At 40.5% G+C, this 23,200-nt stretch overlaps 1 protein-coding gene across 9 annotated transcripts in view; it reads left to right on the top strand.

Moving 5' to 3' along the window:
* CNTN1 (contactin 1) overlaps positions 1-23,200 on the top strand; it is a 171,550-nt gene that overhangs the window by 89,296 nt on the left and 59,054 nt on the right. The gene's annotated exons all lie outside the window — the stretch shown is intronic.

The following is a 23,200-nucleotide window of genomic DNA, read 5'->3' as shown; positions in this document are numbered from 1 at the left end:
CCTCAGTTACCCACTCTCCTAACAATCCCACTCTTGAGATATTCTAAAACAGTGTAAAAGACCCAGGGGATCACCTCACCCCTTGTTACCCATGCGGGGTCTTAATAATCACAGCATCCTTTTCTAAGTGGTCACAGACCAACTATTTAATCACCTGTCCTAGGACCTTTCCTGGTATTGACATCAAACTGACCAGTTGGGAGTTACCTGGGTCTTCTCCCTCCCTTTTGAAGATGGGGAAAACATTTACCCATCTCCAGTTCACAGGGACCTCACCTGTTTTCCAAAAATTATACAAGATTATAGACAGAAGTTTTGAGATTACATCTGCAAGCTCCTTTAGTACCCTTGGTGCAGCTCATCAGGCCCTGGATATTTGAATTCATTTAAAGTAGCTAGGTGTTCCCTTACCAGCTCTTTTCCTATCTTGGGCTGCAGCTCCCTTCTTACGTCATTTCTTCTGTTTCGACCAGGTTAGGCACAGCTTTCCTTTTGGGAGAAGAAAGAGGTAGTCGCTCCTTTCCTCTGCCACCCAGTGGCATTTATCCTTAACTTCAAGTTAAGTGTGAATAGGCAGGCCTCAAGTAGTTGTACCTTCTTTTCCAGTGAGAAGAAGTGAACTAAGCACTGGTAGAGTCTGGCCATGTGAGAGCATAGACAACAAGACCCTGAGACTTTGCTTCAGATCTTCCTAAGTTGTACATAGTGTTAAATGATGATTTAGCATTAGGTGTGAATGTGGCTAAAAATGGAAGGTAGAAAAAGGGAAGCTATATGTTTAGACTGTGCCTGTATAACAACTCCATGTATGTTCAGCTATTAAAATCAGAGCCTAATTTAATTACAATTCTGGTGGCCTTCTCTTCCTGTAAGTCTCAGCACAACTCAGATGCTTTACAGGAATCCATGTCTCATTTTTGTTTCCATTCTACAGGCTTTACTAGAGCAGATAATAATGTGGTTTGATCTACTAACACTTCATTTTTCTCCAAAGAGGAAATGTGGCATTAAATTGTCATGATGGCATAAACAGTTATCTGTACCTCAAAAAACTCTACTGCATGGAAATCTGATTTTAATCAGAAGCTATTGGAATTTAGTGTAATTATTGTGATGCTAAGAGTGGAGTTTGATTTTTAAAAATAGCACGTACTGATGTAAAGCTGTTGAAATAATAATAGCCCAAGAATGAGACAGTAGAAATTATTTCAAGACATGAAAAAACACACATTGATAAGAAGATTCCTGACTGATTTGATGACAGACTTAATCAGTTGCTTTAACTAATTTAAATGAATTTGCATATTATCAAAACCTCAGTGTAGGTGCTTTTCTGAGAATATTTCAAGAAGCATGAAATGTCAGATTTGTTACTGTTCATTGTTAGATGAGAGTGCAATCTTTTCTCATTTTCTGATACACTGAACAGAATAATAAAGCATATGCCCTTATCAAGCAGTTTTTCCACTTTCCCTTTTACCAGTTAAAAATGGCTACCACCAGTTTTAATCAACTAAGGCTTTAGTTCATTAGCCTATCAATTTAAACAGATTGAAGATTGTACTCATAATTAAAAATGCCAGTGCCTTTGCATTTTAGATCTCCAATATTGACACTTTATTAACTTTAAAAGATTTTTTTTTTTGTAAAGTTACCATTGTGGATTTGCGGGTCCACTGTACTTGGTTTTTATGTCTTAAGGAACCAATAGTACGCCCTGTTTTAAGAGAATGTGTTAAGGGAATAGATAATATAAGGTGAGACTACGATCTGGGTTGGTTCAAGACATTTTTGCACCTGAGGCAAAATGTCCTGCTGCTCCTGCAATGGGGGCATGTGAGGCTCTGCAATGGTTTTCCTTCAAGGGAATCCAAAACTCAGTGAGAAGGGGGCTGTCAGGGAACTGCCATCAGCTCAGAGGCAAGAGGTGGAAGGGCAGTTGTGTTATAGGAAACCTCCAAAGATCTTGCGAAGCAGTTCCTCCTCTGGCGAGGAGGGAAGCCCCACCTCCAGTGGGGAGGGGGTGCAGGGATCAGAAGATGCTAGGGAGAGCCTCAACACTGAGCCTGAGCAAAGCGGAGGGGAGGCAAGTCCCCCTTTGCCAGCGCTCACTCTGCGCAATAGGTTTGGGCGCAGAGAGGGGAGGAGAAGGACGGGGGTCACACAACTGTTATGCTGGGGAAGGTATAAGGACTGCCCACTCCCAGATTCTGCTAGTGACTGAGCAGACATGGACTTGTGACGCTCTGCACTGTAAATAGTTTGTACAGATAATAAAGTCTGGAAAAGACAGGTTGGGGTCTTGCCTGTTTGCTCTCGAGCAACCACACCAGCTCCTGACAGGGGCATTTCAAATAACTTTGGTTCTGGTTTCCCTCGGCCCCTAGGGGCAGGGAGAGACCAGTGGCAAAGTGGAGCTCCTTTGGTGGTGACAGAAGCAGTGGGATGGAGTGGGAGCCAACTCTTGCATTTCCGCCACCTGAGGTGGCTGCTCCAACCCACCTCATCTGTAGACTGGCTCTGGCTAGAATATTCTGTTTATGTTTTCTGCTTGTCCAGAGTCATTCTTTCTAAGAAATTGCCTATCAAAACTGACTTTACATACCAGCTTCTGTCTTTTGTGAAAATACAGCACATAAGCTGCTTTGTGGTACATTACACATTTGGCTGCACCTATCACTGAGACTGAAGTCAGTAGTCCCCCGAGGCTTACCTCACACAGAAATTCTCTTCATAATGTGAAGCAAACCTAAACATTGCTGGCATGTTTTAGTTTTGTTCTTTGAAAAAGAAAGGTGGAAAAACCTAATGCGTAGGCAGGGAAATAAATGTATGTACTTTGTATCTAAAACTAGAATTCTGTTGTTGATGAGGTAGCAGCAGCATATTAATAGGAGTCATGTTTTACTAAAAAATATGGTAAATGACAAACAAGTTCACTTGTAAACAAAAGTGGCATGGGAACAGCTTCCATGTGTTTGGGGCCTCATGTGACTTTGGTAGTTTTTTTTAATATAAAATAATGGTTCTGTCAAAGAATGTTTTTCTTTCTCCCAATAGTAGTCTAGCCCACACAGTGGACCTTTCCAATTAATCCAGGTCATAAAAGGATGTAGATGAGAAAGAGTTTCTTCTGGATCCCTCTGAAATTATGTGAGACAATGTAATGCTGTTCAAAACAATAATACAGTTGTACCTTGGTTCTCAAATGTAATCTGTTCCAGAAGTCCGTTTGACTTCCGAAACGTTCAAAAACCAAGGCACGGCTTCCAATTGGTGCAGGCGCCCTGGAAACAATAGCCAAGAACTGCATCAGACATTAGGCTTCCGAAAAATGTAGGAAAACACTTACTTCCGGTTTTTTGTTGTTCAGGAGCTGAAATGTTCAATTACCAAGGTGTTCAAGAACAAAGGTTCCACTGTAGCTGGGTCCTGTGCATGGCAAAGATAGGGAGCCAATGCAGGCAACAATTTCAAGTTGTCACCAGGTCTTCTGAATGAAAGGTCATGTGAATGAAAGGTTGTGTAACCTATCTATGTTGCCACTGGAAAACAAATTTACATGGCATTTAAACTTTATTAAGCATCAGTAACAGCATTACTTTATGGCAGAGAAACACATTTAGATTATAATAATAGGACAATGAATAGCTAGTAGAAAATAAACAGTAATAAGCAGGGCAATATGTGATTGCTTACCTCTTACAGTTGAATTGCATTCAGGTTCATCAACTCAAATAATATTTTTTCTGTTTTCCATTTAATTTCTTCACAACACATCCTTTTCTCCTTTTTTGTGGGCATTGCCTCTCTATCAGTACAAAAGCTTACTAGTAGGAATACTGCATAAAGGCATGCATAGCTGAGTAAGACCAAAAATTCAGTGTGGTGAAGTACTGTTAAAGCCTCAAGCTAAACTCTGCATGACTGGGATCTTTTTGAAAACAAAAACTATTTGGATAAATGATTATAACTATTTGTTATAGTATACCATACTCTCCTCTGGGAGGTAGAGAACAACTTGCATATCTTTTGCTGGTGGTCTCTCATCCTGACACTGTACAGAAGCAAATCTTAGTTTCATCAGTTGATGTAGTCACTTCACAGTGTGTATTCATTGTGAAGAAACTTTTATCTTGCAACTTTGTACTTAATGGAGTTTTTGCATGCAGCCTGGTCTCTAACGCAAAAGTGTGAAGGATAATGTTTTGGATAGTACTTTTCTGTTTCGTAAATCTGACTCGGGTTCACTGTTGTAGAGATGGCTTCGAGATGTCATATCTGCAGAAGGTCCCATTGTGAACGAAGTGGAGATTTCCATATATACTTGTGGTGGTTGAAGCACCACTATTTCTTCATTGCTTTTTTTTTAGCAATTTCATTTGACTATAATATAGGTGCTGGTAATTGCTAATTGCTCAGATAGTGTCTCTTGTGATTTGCTGCATTAGCAACTGGAGAGCAGACCATTGACACGTACTGCATTTTAAAATTTCAGCTATGAGTAAGAAAATCTACCAAGTTGGTAAGGTGTCAGGAAGGTAAAGCAAAACTGGAACACAAAGTGAAGCTGTCAGTTTTGTCAACGTATGGCAGTAAGCTTACTCTGTTCTGTCACCCAGAGCTACAAAGCAAGCCTGGCACAGACGCTTTTGCAAGCCTTGTCACTTGACTTGATATGGCCTAACCATATGCAAGAGGCTTCCTTACTAGGTTCCTTGCCAGTGGCCAGAGGTTTGTGTGCTTGAATCCCTCTACAGGCAGCAAGATCATTCCAAACAGGAAAATGCAACATAGGAGAGACAAAAATAATTTCTCCAGAACCCTCAAGGAAATGAGACATGACTATTGCTTACCACATTATTACAATGATTTTCTAACTCTCATCGGTTGTCTACTACTACTACTACTACTACTACTACTACTACTACTACTGCAGTGGTACCTTGGGTTACAGACGCCTCTGTTTACAGACACTTCAGGTTACAGACTCCGCTAACCCAGAAATAGTACCTCGGGTTAAGAACTTTGCCTCAGGATGAGAACAGAAATTGTGCAGTGGCGGCGCAGCGGGAGGCCCCATTAGCTAAAGTGGTTCTTAACCCGAGGTACCACTATACTAACAATTTATTGTAGTGATTGTTTTTTGCATAATATTGTTGCAAGCCCTTATTCAAGGGTGGGGGGGGGATATAAAACTATTGACTGAATATGCAACATGAAACACTGAACCCCACATAGAACTGTCTGTCTGTACATTAGGGATGGGAGAATTATGACAGAGCTTTTTTCAGCCGGAACTCGCCAAAACTCAATTCCAGCACCTCTCAGATGGGCGCCATTGCCATTATAAGAGAACAAGGGAGGCATTCATGGTGAGTTCCGGCACCTCTTTTTCCAGAAAAATAACACTTCCCCCAGGTATTGCTGGACTACAGTGCCCATCATACGTGACCATTGGTCATGATAGCTGGGGCTGATGGGAGTTAAAATCACAACTTCCAGGAGTTCCCCATCCCTGCTGTAAATTGTAAGTAGCACACTGACCATGAACACACTTGCTTTACATCACACTGATTGCACCGAGACTCAATTTCCAGTTATAGTGCACAGAACCGTAACTCAAATTCTCAGTTTCTACTCCCTTTTATGACCACTTAATCCATCAATACAAATGAGAATAGTGTTAGTCACAGGTTAATGTAAAGCGAAGCTTGTGGCCTCATCTTTAAATTGTGAAGTTTAAAGACAGTGAAACATAGTTGTCTTTTGATATAGTGTTTACTGTTACTAAATGCATTATAAGAGTCAAGGAACATATTTACCAAAATATCCTGGATTTTAATCTCTGGTTATTTAACATACATTATGTCACAAAGATGACGAATAGCTTATCCGCTTGCAAGTATGATTACAAAATAGCATTATAGCCTTACGGATAAATATTAACGTTTTGCCCTTGCATTGTACTTCTCTACCACTCTGTCTCGCACATGCTGTACAACGTGAAGTGACTGGACATGATATGGTGCCTAACAAAGAAATAAATTATTATTTTTTCCACATCACACACACAAAAATGAAAAAAGTACTGTCAGTTGGGAGAAGCATCTGTCTCCCTACCTTAGAGAAAGCTCTTTGCTGTTTAAAGACTGCCTTGTGGACCATCACAAAGTCCTGAATTATCTATAACTACAAATAGCTGTTGTTGGTATTTAAGTACTTCTGACACCCCTATTTTCTTTTCTTTCTTTTTTAAAAGAGCATTTACTCAAAAGTTACAATACAGTTTTGTCCGCTGCCATAATATCACAAAATGATCACTCCAATCCTCAATCCCACATCACTGTCATGTTAGCTTGCTGAATATCCTCAATAGGAACCCAACACCCCTATTTTCCAACTTGTTGTGAACTAGAACATAAATTCATCTCAGTACTTTGAATGCTTTAGATTAGGATTACTTATTGGGCAAAGAGAATTCAGAAAACAATATTAAATCTAAAGTTGCAATTGTAATATAGCTACTTATTTGTATTTTAGACCCAATATATTGGCACTGTTCTTAATCTTACAGCACTTAGATTTCAGTTTGTTGTTGTTGTTTTCTGTGCTATTTTAAAGTGTAGTCTCTTATACACCCCTTGAGACATATGTGTGGAAGGTAATAAATTATCTACAGCCAATTTGAGATGGCAACATTAACCATACTGAAACCCCACCAATTTCCTCTTGTGAAACCAATTCCCCCTGCCTCCAGTGCCCAAAGGGAGAGGAAATGGGAAATATGAAACTGAAAATGCTTTTAAAAATTGCATACGAAGGTGAAACTTAGAACATCCCCCCCACACACACACACTTTTAAGAAATACAGTAAAGCAGGAACTTTGCTATTTGAATCTTTTCAGCCTAGTAAGTGTGTGTGTGTTGAAGCATACTTTCTTTGCTACAGTGACATCCAGTGGCCACCAAGTTTACATAAGGACTATCCTGGGACAATGATCTGCAGTCATTGCTCTTTTTTGTTGTATCTTTGCTTTTCAGACTTGCAAGGATAATTTGTACACTCCACTGACTGGATTCAAAACATGCTTAAAGCATGTAGTTGTCTTTGTATTCTGGAAGTCAAATGGACTAAGCAAACAGTACACTCGGGTCCAGAAAGCCATTAAGTCCAGTCCTCTGCCCTAGGCAGGATCCCCTACAGAACTCTCCATAGTTTAACAAATGTAATCCTAAAGTGTTGCAAAAAGCACAGGCCAGAGTAGAACAGTTTGCTAGCAGATAAGCTGAGCCATTTTATAACAAAAAGAACTGGAATGGATCCTGACATTCCATTGCTTTGTTTTGCATAATTAAAGGCTAAAGGAATATCTAATTCAGGCTTCCTCAACCTCGGCCCTCCGGATGTTTTGAGACTACAATTCCCATCATCCCTGACCACTGGCCCTGCTAGCTAGGGATCATGGGAGTTGTAGGCCAAAAACATCTGGAGGACTGAGGTTGAGGAAGCCTGATCTAACTGAAATAGAAAACATTATTTTCTTCCATAATTCTTTCTATTTTTGAGGAGCATATTTGTTGATTTATTTATTTTTTGAGAATGTAATTTGAGTAGCAGTAGTTCATAAACAAGTGCAGAGCAAATAATCATTATGCTTTCAATTATGATTGCACAATATAATAAAAAGGAAGCTGAGATTATATCAGTTTTCATGCATCTTTCATAATTTAAAAGTGGATTCTATGCATCACAAATAATTTTGTTGCAGGATAACCGTGCTATAGTTCATTTATATTTTATTTACACAAAGTATAAAAGCATAAATAATATCTGATAACTTTCTTTCTATATCAGCCTATTTTTTCTACCGTTTAATTTCTTAAAGTAGATGCTATAATTCCAGAGATATTATTAAGGAGCTAATCTTCTCACTCAGAGTGCTCTGCATTGTTATGGTAAACAGAATCCTGATAGTATTCCAGAAACACCAGCTGTTTCTACTGAAGTAAACAAGAGTTTTAAGAGGTCAAAGACTTCTCTGCGATTCTGGGAATGCAGTTGATGAGTGGTATGATTAATATGATTTACTTAGCAGTTGATCAACAGCATTGGTTTCAGAAAACAGCATGTTTCCAAAATCCCCAAAACATTGCTAGGGCCAATATATATCTGAAGTGGTATATTTATCATTAGGTTAATATCTGGAGCTCCGGATGGAAAAATTACATTTTCCACCTAACTTCACCCAAGTGGATACATGAAAAATTGGAGACATTCCATTTGTCCCAAAACATGCATGCAAAGCTACAGCTGACAAGTAGGACATAGGCTCTGCATGGAGAAGGTTCCTTGTCCAATCTCTGGTATAACAGTTCTAGGTTAGCAAGAGGAATGCAGATACCAACATCAACTGCCTTAGTATCTTTACTTATTTAATAGATTTTAATTCTTCTAGCTAACGTGTAAACCTTGCACTTGACCTGCCACCCTTGGGCAGCTGCTGGAACCCCAACACGGCTTACCCTTGTTGACACATATTCTAGGTTCATTATAAGATGCCATTGTAATGCACCCCCATGCCTTAAGCAGCCCATGTTGGGGCATTGTGAGACACTAAAATGGCACCACTATTTTGGACAGGAAATTTTAAATGGTGACTTGGAGCTGCTTGCTCATAGCTGGGGAAGGACAACAGTGCTGGAGGGGGGCCTGTGGAGGGCATAGGGCTGCTTTAAACCTGGAACTACTCCTAGGATTTATGACTAGGAAAAATATCTGGAGTCATTGGTAAGCTGCTGCCACTGCCAACCAGAGTTGACAGTACTGGCCTAGATATACTTTGTCTGCATATAAGACAGGTCCATGTGTTCATATTTGCCACATGATTCACCTACAAGTTGAGAGGGATTTTCCTTGGCATGGTGTATCATGCCAACCAAACAGTTTTAGTAATGCACAGTTGCCTGGTGGTTTTATATATTTTTTAATTTAAACAAAATTAAAGGAGAACAGTGCATTCTGAAAGAGCTGTTTACCATATTTTTTGCTCTATAAGACTCACTTTTTCCCTCCTAAAAAGTAAGGGGAAATGTGTCTGCATCTTATGGAGCGAATGCTGGCTGCGCAGCTATCCCAGAAGCCAGAACAGCAAGAGGGATTGCTGCTTTCACTGCGCAGCGATCCCTCTTGCTGTTCTGGCTTCTGAGATTCAGAATTCCCACCCCCCCTTGTTTTCCTCCTCCAAAAACTAGGTGCGGCTTGTGGTCTGGAGCAGGCATATTTCCAGCTCCCCTCTCTGGTTCCCTATGGTAGCCAGTGATATCAAAACTACTCCCAGTATAAAAGAAAGAAATGCTCATAGTAAACTTGCTGCAAGACATATTTCTAGACATATCTCAGGAGGTAGAGCTGAGAGCTGCCAGTGCTCAGACTTCAAAGCTCTGCCTTTATAAATGTTGCAGATCTCAACCAACCTGCAGATAATAGCATCGATGGGAATAGCGTTAGCAGCAGCTTTCTGAATAGTGGCAATATATATATATATATATATATATATAATTAAATCATGGCAGGGAAATGCAGCTTAAAAGATCTCAAGCTTGAGAAACGTATATTGAATCTCTTTCCATCTTTTAATGCATGCATTCTCAAATCATGGTCTTGAAGTGTTACAGATCAGTGCCATTTTATAATGGCTTCTAAAAAAAAAAAAGCCTCCCATTTTATACTGCTGTGATATTAAAATACTCAGGGTTAATCTCCAGACCGATTTTCTGTCATATTCAAACTTTAAGCTAGTTTTAATCTTATTAGAGTTAGATTCTGTACTATACTGTACAGAATATAGTACAGTTGTTCTTTCATTCAGTCATATTATGGGTGACACAGGCAGTGTACCCCTATTCAGGTGTTAGCCTCTCATGTGATTAAAATCACTTAATGGGAGAATGAGGTCCTGCTCAATGGCTTCCTCTTGGCTCATCCACTTAAAATGCATGAAGAGCAGGTAGGAGCAGGCCAGTGAGTGGGTACTTTCTTTGTCTCTCATGTGATTGCATGCATAGGGCTTGTGTCCTTTCTAAATGGTTACATCAGGTTCGATGTAGTTGGAATGCTTTCTTTTTTTGGCTTTGTTAACTTTTGTTGTTGGCATCTTAAGACACAATGGAGTGTGCCTCTGGGGTGAAATCAAACTGCTGTGCTAACAGCACCTAAGTCACCTCCCTGGGGTGCAAGCTTGGGCAGTGTGTATTGAGGTCCTGGGCTGCCCAGACAAACAAGCCTCCTAGCCTCACTGACATGGTCAAAAGGAAAGCAGAGCAATACACTTGGCACCAGTTGGGCTGCAGGAGTTGCCAGAAGTCATAAAAAGTGCCATCAAACCATGTTAGGGACTCCACTTTGGTTTTGTGTAGAGTTTACTCCTTAGCCTTCTTTTCTAAACATATCCCACAAGGCAGTGGAGATTTAGTATCAGCATTTTCCTTTTCCTAGATGGACTACCGTACCATCCCAGGTTGACAAAACCCATTAGCCCCTCAATTCCCTCTACAGAACATGCAGAAACCATCTTCTTGACTGTTGGACCCACTATTGGTCTCATCCACTCAACCCACCAGAACCTGTCTTTGTATGCAGGGAACTCCCTAACCCAGCAAGGGTTTGAGACTCATTGGCTACCCTCACCTGGTTTAGCCAACCAGTATAAACTGTTTCCGGGGTTCCTGATAGCATCTAGGAGCCACAGGTGAGAGCTGAATGCAGAGTGGGGACCGAAGGTGGACAAACTACCCCAGAAGGAGCATGGCGTGTTCCCCACCAGTGGTACTAGCCCTCCCCTAACACCCCATTTGTTAACATTGCCTTCCTAGTACAGTGGTACCTCGGGTTAAGAACTTAATTCGTTCTGGAGGTCCGTTCTTAACCTGAAACTGTTCTTAACCTGAAGTACCACTTTAGCTAATGGGGCCTCCCGCTGCCGCCGCACCGCCACCACACAATTTCTGTTCTCACCCTGAAGCAAAGTTCTTAACCCGAGGTACTATTTCTGGGTTAGCGGAGTCTGTAACCTGAAGCGTCTGTAACCTGAAGCATCTGTAACTCAAGGTACCACTTGAATACCTGCTTTCACTTCCTTACTCCAAAATAACTCCACCAAAATTGAGTTTGGGATCTTTTATTACCCTGCGCAAGAAGGCAGGGCTGGCCCACACATGAGACAAAGTGAGGCAACTGCAGAATCCACAGGGGTAGAAGTACTGGCACTCCAGGAATGCATCACCTACTGCTGCCACTACAGTGGCAGCAATGGCTGTGGTGCACTCCTTGGAGACTGGATCTGCCACCTCCTCAGCAGTCCTGCCCCCTCCATCTCTTGTCAAATAGGAGGCACTGTTGGTCTCCTCCCAGCTCTAGGGGAGGAAATGGTGGGGGCTGTGCTCTGAGGTCTCCTGTGCTCATCCATTGTGATGATCCAAGGTGTGCCCCTTTCCCTCTTACAATGTCCTTTGATTCCCAGTTCAACTGTTGGTTGATTTGATTCCCTCCCCTTTGTTTCTGATGTAGATCTTCACTCACCCCCCTTTTCCCTTGCTGGGCAGGAGGCACCATTTTGTGATTCAGCTCAGGTCCCCAAATGTTTTGGGCCAGGCCTGCAAGTAGAGCAAGGCTCTAGGTGGGGCAAATAAAGCTATGAGCAGTTTCACTTCTGAATATAAATGCAGTATTCCCCCAAAGGGACTAGATTATTCAAAGGAATATAAATGGATTTTGGGGCAATACACACATGAATACACACGAAACTGACAGTTCTGTGTGAATGTAGTGTTAATGGAGGTTTGGTAAATGGACTGTACTTTGTTTAGATGTGCAGAAGAAAAATAACAGATGGAGCAACTGTCTCCTAATCTCCAAAAGGCAAACATTTCTCACTGTGAGCAATATCTGCCAGGCCATTGACGTCATCTTATTCAAATCCTCATCTGTAAGCTCCAAGCACTCTTGAAGCAGTTCCAAGCTGCTGCTTGTTCTTCTTCTATGACCACTCATAGCCGAGTAAGATTGCCTTCCATGTACACAGTCTTAACAGTGAGTCTGTAAGTGACTGTGGAGGCCAATTCTGGATCCACATGTCCTTCCACAGTGGGGACATAGGTTTCTGGATTGTAGTTGATCATGGTGAGGGTTTGCCAAACGTGCCTTCCTCTTCGCACCTTTCTCCCTTTTGTCCTGAGTTTAAGCGTCTTCAAAACCCATGACAGCTTTGGTAAGGGCTCTTCTCCAGTTGGAGTGCTTGCAGGCCAGTGTTTCCCAATTGTCAGTGTTTATATTACATTTTTTTAGATTTGCCTTGAGAGAGTCTTTAAACCTCTTTTGTTGACCACTAGCATTACACTTTCCATTTTTAAGTTCAGAATAGAGTAGTTGCTTTGAAAGATGATAATCAGGCATCCGAACAACATGACCAGTCCATCGAAGTTGATGTTGAAGGATAATTGCATTGACACTGGTGATCTTTGCTTTTTCTAGTACACTGGCATTAGTTCGCCTGTCTTCCCAAGTGATGTGTAAAATTTTTGGGAGACACCGTTGATGGAATCTTTCAAGGAGTTGGAGATGGTAGTACAATAGTTTGTAAATAAGCATTTTGGTTTCCCTGTGAATGTCCCAGTCCTCAAATGCTCTGCATTTCAATCGTGAGAAAGCTGCACTCACAGAGCTCAGGCGATGCTGGATTTCGGCATCAATGTTGACCCCTTATGGTAGGCCAGGTATGAGAAGTGATCAACAATTTCCAATGTTATAACACTGAGTTGAATTTGTGGCACTGCAGAGGGATTGCACTGGGGCTCTTTCAGCCGAAAGAGCTCCCAACTGCCATTACCGGGCAACCAAACGGGAATCCCCATCCTGGTGTTTCTTGGTTTGGTATCCAATAGTTTGTTCAGAGGCTGCAATAATGGATGTTTTTAGCTAGGTCCAGTGTTCCACGATGTTATCAGGGAACTCCAAAAGCAGATAGTCCTTAAGAGTCGTTTGGAAGCCATCACACTTAATAGGATCTTGAAGGGCTTGAGTGTTCATTTTGTGCCTTGGTTTCGTTCCTTGAAACCTTCGTTGAGGTCTAACCTTGATAGCCATCTTGGAACATATTAATCAGTGATCTGTCCAGCAGTCATTGCCACTTGTCTGGTAAGGAGCACATCATGGCGATCTTCAGCTTGGACAATTACATAGTCTAAGAGATGCCAGTGGTTTGACCGAAGCTGCCTACATGAGATTTTAAATTTATATTTTGTCAAGAGTGTGTTGGTAATAACAAGGTAGTGTGCTGCACATCTAGTGAAAAGTAAGATTATGTTCTGGTTGCTGTTGCCAATTTCTTCTTTCCCAATAGCCCCAGGGCACAGATCCAAATCTTGTCCAACTATTGTGTTAAAATTCATTCCTTGAGTCAGAACAACTGAATCTGTATCCACCACCAATGTGCCGGTTCATGACAAGGGCTTCCAGATTTCACTGTCCTGCCTCCGTTACCATTTGCCGATCACCATGGCACATTTTTGAGTTTGGGTTTGGGATGGGGTTTTGGAAGACACCTGTGTATGAATTTGTTATATGTGTGTAGGTCAGTGCACGCTGACCAACGCATCGTCTTTACAGTAAGGCTCTATTCTGATGGTATGAGTATTCACGTCCCCCCAACATTAATGCTGTTCTTTTTATATTTTGCAATACCCATATCATAATTATGCTATTACTTCAACCTGTGATACTGGAACCTTCGTTACTAACAAAATTTGGCTATTTAGTGTTCATTAAAATAGGCTAGAGTGAGTACTTTTTAGTGTGGTAGGGATAATTTCTACACAGCATATATGACTTAAGGATAAGGCTTAGAGCAGTAATAATGGATCCTATTATTTATATCAGGGTAAAAGAACAGCAAGAAAATTTTGAGAAGAAATGTTTTTCACTTACATAATATTTGAATGAACAATCATATGTTGATATTACTTCAAATTTTCTTCCTTCACTGATCTGATTTTTAATTATACATATAAGCATACCTTATGTTGCTAATTTCCACAACATTAATACCTTTTGAATGGGCATAAACACAGCAGGTGGCGCTGTGGTCTAAACCACAGAGCCTAGGGCTTGCTGATCAGAAGGTCAGCGGTTTGAATCCCTATGATGGGGTGAGCTCCTGTTGCACGGTCCGTGCTCCTGCCAGCCTAGCAGTCTGAAAGCACGTCAAAGTGCAAGTAGATAAATAGGTACCGCTCCGGCAGAATGGTAAACGGCGTTTCCGTGCGCTGCTCTGGTTCACCAGAAGCGGCTTAGTCATGCTGGCCACATGACCTGGAAGCTATACGCCGGCTCCCTAGGCCAGTAAAACGAGATGAGTGCAGCAACCCAAGAGTCGTCCGCGGCTGGACCTAATGGTCAGGGGTCCCCTTACCTTTAAACAATCTTAACTTCTACCTCTCTACATTTCCTGTGATTTTTATCAGGCCATCAAATATTGTACAAATACCGTATTTTTCGCTCTATAACACACAGATTTTTTCTCCTGAAAAGGAAGGGGAAATGTCTGTGCGTGTTATGGAGCGAATGTGTGGTCCCTGGAGCCGAAAAATCAGACAAAAATCAAATCGGGCTTCACAATTGCTGAACGGAACAAAGAGCAGGGAAAGCCCCTCCCCTCCAGGCAAGAAGAGGAAGTGGTTGCTTTCCTGCATTCTGCCTCAGGGTCTTACTGCCCTCCCGCTCTGTTTCGTTGCTGTGTTTGCTGAAACGGAACAAAGAGCAGGGAAAGCCCCTCCCCTCCAGGCAAGAAGAGAGGAAAGCAGAGCGTCCCTCTAATTCCTCTCCATGCTCCGGAGGGAACAATGTTTGTGAAGGGAGAGAGATTACAGGTTCAGTTTAAAATTCTGATTTGACTTCCTGCTTTTTGTTTTTGGGGACACACAGCATTCAAATATGCTTTCTTCCATTTAAAAGGATGAAATCCTTAAACAGTGTTTTGCCTGTAAATTCATGCGATCTGGAAGATTACAGTGTCTGTACCTCTTAAGGGATGGCAAAGCTTAGGTTTCGCTGCTAAATAGTTCTTAATGCAGTTAAAATGCTTTCTTCTGTCAAGGCAATTAAAAAAAATAAATATCAGGCAGCCGGAAAACATGCAGATGGGAGGGAGGGAGAGAGAGAGAGAGCGCTGGCTGGCTTGTGTGGGTGGGTGGGTGGGTGGGGGGGACTTTTGCCTTCCTTTCCTCACGTTATAGCCCTCTCCTGCATTCTTAGCCTTCTGTGTTTTTCCTTCCCTCCCCACTTAAAATGTGGTTACAAAGCATGGATCCACATGGATCCTCAGGATCTTTGCATTGGGTCACCCCAAATTCACCATCAGAGCACACAGCATGTCCATGGCTACAGCCTGTCCCCCCCAAAAAAAATCACGCACCCACTGTTGCCTGGGGCTGCAATGGTGCAAAAACGTGGTTACAAAGCATGGATCCACATGGATCCTCAGGATCTTTGCATTGGGTCAGCCAAAATTCACCATCAGAGCACATAGCATGTCCATGGCTACAGCCTGCCCCCCAAAAATCACGCACCCACTGTTGCCTGGGGCTGCAATGGTGCAAAAAAGTGGTACAAAGCATGGATCCACAGGGATTCTCAGGATTTTTGCATTGGGTCACCCCAAATTCACCATCAGATCACATGTCTGTGGCCACAGCATGAAGCACAAAAATGATACGTCCACTGTTTCATTCAGAATATTTTTTCCCTTGTTTTCCTCCTCTAAAAACGATGTGCGTGTTATGGTCAGGTGCGTGTTATAGAGCGAAAAATACGGTATGTATTATTATTGTGACCAACAGTTGATTAAACAATAAGAAAATAAATCATGTTTGCATATAGGGACTTGTATATCTTGTTTCAAGATACTGAACATACCTATATTTCCTAAAAGGTTTTAAAAACTTTTTAGGTTGGGATGGAGAAACTACGAATGTCTAAGTCTATGATGGGGAACTGTCTTTTCTGTAGGTAAAGAGAAGTAGAAAATAGAACTTCTAAGGCAAAACCTTTAACAGAAAAGGAAGCTGACGTGTGTGACTTGGTTTGCTACTGCTTACTGTAAGTGGGACAAACTGTTTTGGCACAGTGATGTTTTGGAACTGAGCTGCCCCTGGATGCTTTCATGACACAGGAAGTTTGCCACCAGCGTAAAAGGAACAACAATGTTTGGATAACTGTCCTGGTGTTCTGAAATTGGCTTGGCAAGCAGAACTTGACATTTGCTTGGAAGTGAACAATACCTACCCCTGTGCTGGACTTTTCCACCATCCAGAACACAGCATAGTATGCATCTTCTAATATTAAACTGTTTTTCCACAAGCCAGCACATTTTGGATCATATATTATTCAGTCATTTATTATCACTTAACATGAGAACTACCCAGAAAAGGTGGCATGCTATCTGTGGTTTCTATTGCTTTATGGCTATTTCATCATATATGTGTAAGTCTTTTTACAGAGTCAGGGTTTTCTACAGCATATTCGAGTTAAAATATTTAGGAATGACATTTAAATTACATCTAGTTTAAAATGTAGGGCTTGTGGAATATATAAACTATGTTTTTTTAAAATGTTAGACTGTGCTAAATGTTATGAAATATTTCAGAAATTCAGTGGATAGCATTTATTGCCAATTCTTAATGTTTTTGGAGGTCAGAATTGACTGTTCATGAAGAAGTACCAAATTTCGTCCTCATATTCATGGTTCCTTGGCCAGTGTCAACCTTCAAAGCCACTCTGATGACAGTAACATTTGAAATTTACCCAAAATCTCAAGAATTGTCAAGTAAATGTAATACAGTGGTACCTCGGGGTACAGACGCTTCAGGTTACAGACGCTTCAGGTTACACACTCCACTAAACCAGAAACAGTGCTTCAGGTTAAGAACTTTGCTTCAGGATAAGAACAGAAATCGGGCTCCAGCGGCGCGGCAGCAGCAGGAGGCCCCATTAGCTAAAGTGGTGCTTCAGGTTAAGAACAGTTTCAGGTTAAGAACGGACCTCCAGAACGTATTAAGTACTTAAACCGAGGTACCACTGTATGTGATTCACAGTGTGCTTCTCATTCTCATAATTGGGTGGCTGTGGAAATCACAGTGCAGTTTAAGTTCTACTTGCAGCCGTTTCACTGAAATGCTCGAAAGTTAGTTAAACTAGTTAAATGATGGAATTCACTCTGACAAGAAGTAGTGATTGTCACCAACTTACGTAAGTAGTTTTACGTTTATCTTTGAACTGAAGCAACCAATTATGACAATGAAACTATATAAGTGAGAAGTCTTGAAGACAGTGGTAGACCAACAAGATGAGCTACATTATTTTGCAGTTGTAGTGTTAATTATATAAATAATCATAATGGAACTAACACAAGTTTGATAGAATGAGATCACTCTTTCAAAACACTAATATCTGCCCCTACATGAATTTTTCTTTAGTAATGACAACTGACACATCCAGGTCATAAAACTTGTTGTGAAGCTATGTGTGGCAAATATTTAAATGACTGGACTTCAAGATATATGATAGATATGCAGCCCAATTTATATGGGTGGCAAATCACAGCTTGAATCCTGACTCTCAGATATACCATATTCATTTCAAGGTTGGATTTATTTATATATTTTATTAGATAGATTTATATCTAAACAAAGTGGGTGCAGTTATTAAGCATTTTGGAGCAAGGGCGCACCACTATGCTGATGACACTTGGCTCTACTTCTCCATAACATCTGAATCAGGAGAGACTGAAAGCTTTGTACTAATGTCTGGATGCAGTGGTGGACTGGAGGAACACCAATAAACTGTGTTTGAATTATGGGAACACGGGGGCTCTTTGAGTCAGTGATTCCTGTGTTTGGGAAATTGGCAGGTTACCTGTTTTGGATGGGGTTGCAGAGGGATCTGAAGGACCAAGTGCATAGTTTGGGGGCTCCTCAGGTGTTCATGTTTGTTACTAGAGGCCCAAGTGTCCTCTGTGGCTAGGAGTGCCTTTTACCAGCTTCATCTGGTTTGCCAACTATGGCCATCCCTGTACAGGGATTGCCTGAGCACTGCAGTCCGTGCACTGTTAACCTCTTGGCTACGCTACTGCTATGTGCTTTATGTGGGGCTGCCCTTGGGTTCAGAAGTTCCAGCTGATGGCTAGATTGCTGATGGCAGCTTCTGGTCAAGAACATATGACACCGTTGTTAAAACATAACTACATTGCCTACCCATCTGCTACCAAGTCAGGTTCAAGGTCCTTGGATTGATTTGCAAAGCCTTGAATAATTTGGGCCCAGGAAATCTCAAGGATTGTCTGAAGCCTTATATTCCAGCTCAATAACTGAAGATAATTTGCAGGAGCATCTTTGGTCATTACCCAAGTTGGTGAGGCTCATTTGACAGCAATGTGAAACCAAGCTTTTAGTGTTGTTTGTCCAGTCCCGTGAAACACTCTGCCAATAGAGATTCAGTGGGCACCTTATGTGCCAACTTTTAAATGCCTGCTGAAAACCTTTCTATTCCACCAGTACCTTCTCCACAATGGTCTATTGATGTTTGTTTTTAATTTCTTTTTTCTTTTAACCAGTTTTTAACATTTTATGGTGTTATTGTTTGGTTTTATATTTTTATATTGTTGTAAGCCACTGTGATACATATTTTTATGACACAGTGAACTGTATTTAAAAAAACCTAAATAAACCTCTTAATCAAGATAAGAATGAATTAAGATTGGGATCTTCTAGATTCAGTGATTTGCAAAAAAACAAAACTACCAAATGTGATCGCACTGCAGACATGTGTAGAATATTAAAAATGGAAAGAGAAAGGAGGTATTATATATGCTTGGTATCATATAAGGCGTCTACTGCCCCACTTCTCAAATATATTCTTCAACTTGCACAAAAATCTGTGCACGCTGATGCACCTTAACTTTGTCCATAGAGCTGGTGTACTATTCAATAAAAACTATTGTAATAAGTTAAATTGTTATATGTAATATGTTCCACATCTGTGAGCTTTTGTAGATAAATGACTACATAGTTGAAATTAATAGCAAATCTCCAGGTGACAACAAACTGCTCTGTGTGTGAGAGAGGGGAGCATTCACATGGTGATTGCATAGATCTGTACAATCTATTCATTCTTCCTGTAGTCTACTATAAGGCAAGATAAAGGCATGGACGCTGATCCCATTTTTATTACTGATAGGTGTCATAAACGAATCTCTCATGACTGTAGAAGCTATTAAGTGTGTCTCTAATTTTTTTCAGACACATGTGAACCCACTGATTATAGATGATGAGGTCTTATAAAAAGTAAAATTAAGGAAAACTGGAACAGCTATTGCATCTATGAATGTATTGTTGTCTATATGTACCACATAGCTGTACCCTAAAAACAGTCGTTAAAGTGATTCTATATTTTCATCAACCCCTGGAGTTAAGTGTTGTGTGCAATATTCTTGATGTAGATATTTAATAGTGGATTATATCCTTATGAATTTTGCTTAAACTTTCAACGGTAACTGAGGTGAGCTACGCAAGTCTTCTTGATGCAATACACAGCACTCTTTTCTAATTGTTTAATGATACCTTTGCAGTTTTCTGTAAATTGGCATCTTTTTAGATAATCACTTGAATAACCTGAGCATAAAGTGTTAGTAAGGAATTGTAAATTGATTCTGCTTGACAATTAAAAAGAGAGTATGGTATATTTGCATCTGACTTGCAGAATCCAAATTTTTGTTATTTTCTGTCAAAGCAGCATCAAAACAAACAAACAAAATGCAGTTTTAAAGTATCCCAAAACGAAATGCTGCTCAAGATTCATGGTTTTGTGTAGGCATTGTAGAAGCTAATAAGTTCTTCCATATCTATTGAGCCCTTTCTTTGTAGGACTTGTAGCTCAGGAAAAGAATGGCTAGAGAATGATAAGGAAGTGAGAAAGAGGTCAAACTATTAATTAAATAAGAAGCCTAGAAAATACAAATGCATTAAGGTTTAAAACCAAGTCACAAATACTAGTACTGCAAATCAACTAGAGACCTGGATTGTTCTTCCCTTCTATCTTGCAGCTGCCTTCTGGTCTAATTCGTATTGTTTATTCATTGGATGAAAGAGATTTTTTAAAGCATTCCCAACAGAAGCAAGTGGCGGGTTTTTAAAAGGAACCCTGTTCAAGAGTTGCTAGGAAACATGCCATCTAGAAAAAAGAATCTCCTACTGAGTTTGTCCTCGTAGGGAAAAGTTGTGTTGGGTTTTTGTATGTGCAAAGTGTTATGCTATGACCTTGCTTTGAGACCCTTAGAATAATCTGTAGATGTAGGATTTCAGAATCTTATTTGCAAGAGTTTGTGAAAGCACTTTGTAAAAAAGTACTTTGTAATAGTGGATATTTGAAATTATGTCATTGTTCCAAAGAAACTCAAAACATCATACATGGATTTATTTCACATTATCCTTCTCCTGTGAGATGCATCATGATTGGGTCCTTGGTCAACCACTTGACTTTCATTGGTCTGGATGGATTTTCATTTGTTTCACACTCTGCCAAAGGAAAGCCCAAATTATCTGCCAGTACTGCAGATTTGTTCCTGAGCAGGTCTGAGTGCTCAAAACCTGTAACCCTGGGGTGCAAAAAGTGTCCAAATAATGAATGACATTAGCTAGCCTAGCTCACTGCTTGACAACCTACTCCAGGAAGGCAGCACTAGAAATCAAGCAGGATAGTTCCCTGTCAATATAGAACTTACCTTTCATAGAACAGGAGATGAAAGTTCAAAGGCTCACTTGAAAAAAGCAAATTTTACATGACATTTGCTCATGAAATGCCATCTTCCACCACACTGCGCATATGGTGCTGTCAAGGGAAGTATATGAAACAGAGCAAAGCTCACTTTCACATCGGATAGCAATACTTACCAAATCATCTGTAGGTATCAAAAGTGATGAATAAATCTCCATCACCGCCCTTGATGTCATTGGAGGATCATCAAAAGGTCCTGTCACCCAGCCATCAACCACTTCCTTTCTATTTTTCCCCTCACTAGCCATTCCATGCCCCAAATTAACTTAAGACTGCTTGAAAAAAGTAGGTGGTGAGGACCCTGATAAGTGATCCAGAACCCAAACTTAAACCTATCAATGAAATGAACTGCATTCTCCTTGCTCAAGTGGGATGCGAGCACTTAAAAGTATTTTAACTTGACTGGGACTCTTTTCTCATACCTTGACCTGATTGTTCTGGTTTCTTCGCACTTGTCCCTTTTCTAACATAAAAAACTTTATTAAACATTAGTCCCACCCTGAACTAATTTGGGCCAGTGTGGGGTCACCCTGATTTGGGGCCCTTGGACTGGAGCTATGGGTCAGATCAAAGGGTGCTGTGTGCAGACCTACCCAATATTTCAGGAGCACCCAATACCTCTCCAACTGCTGCTGCATTTCTATAGCCATGTAAGTGAAGAAACTAAGAAGCCAATTAGCCAAAGTTTTGTCACTCCCATCTAATCTTTCCTTGTTGTTTATCCTCTTCCTTGTCTTTATCCTTCTTCTCTGACTCCCTTACTAAGAATGTGAACACATCCATGTATTTACCCCTCCACATTAACTTAGCTCCCTAATGAGTTTTTTGGCAATTTTTTGCTTCTAGTTAAGAATGTGATAGACATTGGGCCAGATTTTCAGAATGCAACCTGATTAGATAAAAGCAAAAACCAGGACTGTGTTCCAAAGTTACAGTGTCATGCCAATGTCATTAGCCCGCCTCCTTCGTAAGTTACAGTGAGGTGAGTAGGTTGTAGCATCTAATATGTGTTCATAAGTTAATTAACATTTGTTCCCCCCGTGGAGTTACTCTATTACCTCAACTATATCAGGTGGTTTCTTTTGTAACAATTTATATTCAAGTTACCATTGTGCAAATGTTTTTTAAGCAGATGTAGAATTAATAGCCACATACTAGGCTAACATAATCACAGGGAAGATTTTTTTGGCCAGTTCAAATAATTTTAATAGCACCTTACTGTTCTGTGAAGTACAAGAGGAAAAAGAAAGCTGCCATCTCACATGCCCTTTCTGAAAGATCAGCAACTGACCAGTGTCATACTATTCTGGTTGTTGTTTTTTTAAATTCTGTTTATGTCATGGTAATGTGATTTCAGATTTGATGCCAGAATTATCCGTTTCCAAGATTTAACAACATTTTATTTTATTTTTATAAAATTTTTATTGGTTTTTCAACATTTATATAAACACAAACAATGCACAATACAAACATACAAACACATAAACACACAAGTATAATTTCAAATCTTTTTTTCTTAAACCCTACTTCACGGACTTCCCCGTACCTCCCCTTTCTGCATCCCTATTCCCAAATTTATTTCAGCAAATCCTCCCCCTTAAGTTTATCTAATTTTCCCTTATTCTTCTCTTTTACTTACTCTTTTACAGCTGTAATCCCCTTTTTCTATAACCTCAACATTTTAGCACTCATTAATTTTACAATATTTCTTAAGATAAAATTTAAATTTCTTCCAATCTTCTTCCGCCGTCTCTTTCCCTTGGTCTCGGATTCTGCCAGTCATTTCGGCCAGTCCCATATAGTCTATCACCTTCATCTGCCATTCTTCCAGAGTGGGTAGATCCTGTGTCTTCCAATACTTTGCGATGAGAATTCTTGCTGCTGTAGTAGCATACACAAAAAAGGTCCTATCTTTCTTTAACACCAATTGGCCGACAATGCCCAAGAGAAAGGCCTCTGGTTTCTTGGGAAAAGTACATTTAAGTACCTTTTTCATTTCATTATATATCATCTCCCAGAAAGCCTTAATCTTTGGGCACGTCCACCAAAGGTGGTAAAAAGTACCTTCAGTTTCTTTACATTTCCAGCATTTATTATCGGGCAAGTGATAGATTTTTGCAAGCTTGACTGGGGTCATGTACCACCTGTAAATCATTTTTATAATATTCTCTCTTAAGGCATTACATGCCGTAAATTTTATACCGGTGGTCCACAACTGTTCCCAGTCAGCAAACATAATATTATGACCAATGTCTTGTGCCCACTTAATCATGGCTGATTTAACAGTTTCATCTTGTGTATTCCATTTCAGCAACA

This window comes from Podarcis liolepis, assembly GCF_965112155.1.
Source record: "Podarcis liolepis genome assembly, chromosome: 10".
NCBI lineage: Eukaryota > Metazoa > Chordata > Lepidosauria > Squamata > Lacertidae > Podarcis > Podarcis liolepis.
Note: the sequence above shows the minus strand (reverse complement) of the source record. Positions and strands in the feature narration are given on the sequence as shown.